Source organism: Mesitornis unicolor, unplaced genomic scaffold (assembly GCF_000695765.1).
Source record: "Mesitornis unicolor isolate BGI_N332 unplaced genomic scaffold, ASM69576v1 scaffold35841, whole genome shotgun sequence".
NCBI classification, from domain to species: domain Eukaryota; kingdom Metazoa; phylum Chordata; class Aves; order Mesitornithiformes; family Mesitornithidae; genus Mesitornis; species Mesitornis unicolor.
In genome coordinates, this window is record NW_010165050.1 from 1 (window position 1) to 2,663 (window position 2,663).

The 2,663-nt window shown below is 51.1% G+C and overlaps 1 pseudogene; it reads right to left on the reverse strand.

Annotated features, from left to right (window-relative positions):
* Positions 1-33: 33 nt before the first annotated feature.
* LOC104548486 lies at positions 34-2,634 on the reverse strand (annotated as a pseudogene).
* Positions 2,635-2,663: the final 29 nt, after the last annotated feature.

Below are 2,663 nucleotides of genomic sequence, written 5' to 3' on the forward strand. Positions count from 1 at the left end.
ATTTCTTTAATCCCTTTTTCACATGTCCCTTCATCACAGTCCTTTCCACTCCCCTTGTTGGGTCTTCTTCTTGCAGGAAAGGGGGCTACTCTCCTCCCCACTGTCTTCGGCACAGGCTGACCCCATCCCCAGCATGTGCAGGCACGTATACTTATCATCTGTGTGCAACTCTGCTTGAGCTTCTCCATCTTCTTCTCATCTCGCAGCAGGGCCTTGTCCTTCTTGAGGGTGCCAGTAACCTCCTCCTCCTTCTCTTCCATAATCTCCCAAACAAATGATTACTCATCATAGTTGGTGATGCCTGCAGGAGAGTAGAGGACCGAGTTCAGCATACCATCACTGCCAAATACAGAGCCCAGAGCAACACAGGGGTGCAGAGCGGTGTCCCCTCCCCAGCATCATGCACCCCTCAGACATCCCCGCTGCCAGGCTATCTGCTGTAGAGCTGCTGCTGGTACCCTGGTACCCCTCCCCCCCCAAATGCTGCCATCTCTCCCCACTTCTTTTCCTTTTCCTCCCCCTTGCTCCTGCCCCTCCTCTCACCGATTCAGGCATAGATCCTAATGAGCATGTCTGTGACTGTTTTGGAGCCATCTATCATCATTGTTTTCACTGTTCCATCCAGCATGTGGATCTTTAGGGGCCTCTGCTGCTTCTTGTACTCCACAGTGTCCTGCAAGTACAGCAGAGCACAGCTCTCAGCAGCAGCACCGGCACAGGGCGCCCGCATCCTGCCACTGTGTCTACAGCTCCCATCTCCCCGATGCAAATGGTGGGGGACACACGGGGTACATCCAGGCATGATACAAGGCAGCAGGGCAGGGACTCGCAGCACCCCCCACCCCGTGGACATGTCTGACCACAGAGCTGAGGCAGGTATCAGCTAGAAGGACATGGGATGGATGCTTACCCTGTTGTGAAGCATGTAATAGTCCAGAGCCTTCCCAGCCTCCTGCCAGACCCCTTTCTTTGGGATTTTGCCCCGGGAAAGGTCCTTCTCCACCTTTCCAACAACCCCGTGCCGCAGCCTGTCTTGGCTGGCTGCTAAGTTTATAATGAGTCATCTTGGCAGCTCTCTGTGGGGGAGGGACAAATTCCTGAGGCACCCTGCTTGTGCCTGACTATCACTGCTGTTAGTATCCTACTAAACAGAAAGCAGAAAAATCACTGAGGCTTGCCTTTTTTAAAATAATAAAAAAAGCTGTTTTCAAAGCACATTCTAAAAGGATAATTCTAAAGCACTGAAAACTGAACAGCTTGTCCCAGATCCATAGCTTGGGCAGGGAGAGGCACTTCTGGAGACAGAGCAAGAGCAGGGCTGGAAACCTACACTGAAGCTCCCCAAGTCCAAAGGTCACAAAAAACCAGGGGAGCACAAAAAGGGACCCCCAAGTGCCATCAGGAAAGGAGAGCAAAGAGAAACAAAAGCTGCAAGGAACCAATAGGAAAACAAAAGCTGTGAACAACTGAAAAGGAACTTGTGAAGAAGCAGTTCCCTTTGAAACTTTTCACTTGTTTTTTTTGTTTGTTTGTTTTTTTTAACAAGCAAGCTGGCTTGTGCACAGGAGCAGGAAATGTAATGCTCCTTCCAAACCAAGTTACAGCCCCGCATCCACGTAAACAATCCAGTCCCTCTTCGAAACTGAGAGCTGTGATCTGACACACTGCGTCCCATGGGCCAGCTGGGCATTCAGAAGGCATTTCCTTTCATCCATGAGGAATTTGTAGCTCCCAGATGTTGTAGCTCTCCCCATTCTCTTCCCTCAACTCCTGACCTGTTTGCTGCCTGCCTGATGCATGGCTCTCCTCTGTGACAGAGCTGCTTTAGGAGGTAGCAGGGACCCAGGAGGGTCCCCAAGACGATGTCCCAGCACTTCAGACTCCCTGTCCACGCCAGGGACAGGCCACATCCATGTGAGCATGAATTGCATCAGGAGCTCATGTGCCATAAGCTTACTTTTGAACCTTGTGGCAGCAGTGAGATATTAGAGCTGAGAAAGCTTAGGAAGGCAATGGAACACCAGCACGGAGTCTGGCAGAGAGCTGCCAGGGGGGACAGACTTGACAGAGGACTATATATTCCCCAAGAAAGGAAAAATTAACTTATATGGTTTATTAATGCTCGCTACGACCCCTGCAACTGTTTAAACCCACCTAGTCCTGGCTAGTGGTGATGAATGCAAGTAGAAGAGAGGAGCAGAGATAGAAAGAACAGCAGGCTCAAAGAGTTTGATGAGTATCTCACTTCCAAGTGTGTTTTCTTACCTACTAAGCCCCCAAATTTCTTCTGGTGTGTCAAAGGAGGGAGCCCAAGGAGCTCAGCCCCTTGCCGTAACCATGCAGGAGGACTTGGACCTTGGTCCCCCCACCCCCCTCCACTGCTCTGTGCTGGCTGGGAAAACCCAGACAGTCACAGGGACAAGAGAGGAAAGGGAAGCCAGTGAAATGCAAGGAGCCAAGCTGGGGTGGCCCTGGCACAGCAGTAAGCCCCAACACAGACTTATGCTGTCCCATCTGGGCCTTGGACACGTGCTCATGGATCATCTGGCAGGCATTGTGCACTATGGTGGAGGGCTCAAACTATATTGTCTTCACCACATTGCCATTGCTGATCTTCAGCAAGAGGGTGACCATGTTATAGTCATGAGAAAATTCTGGCCGAT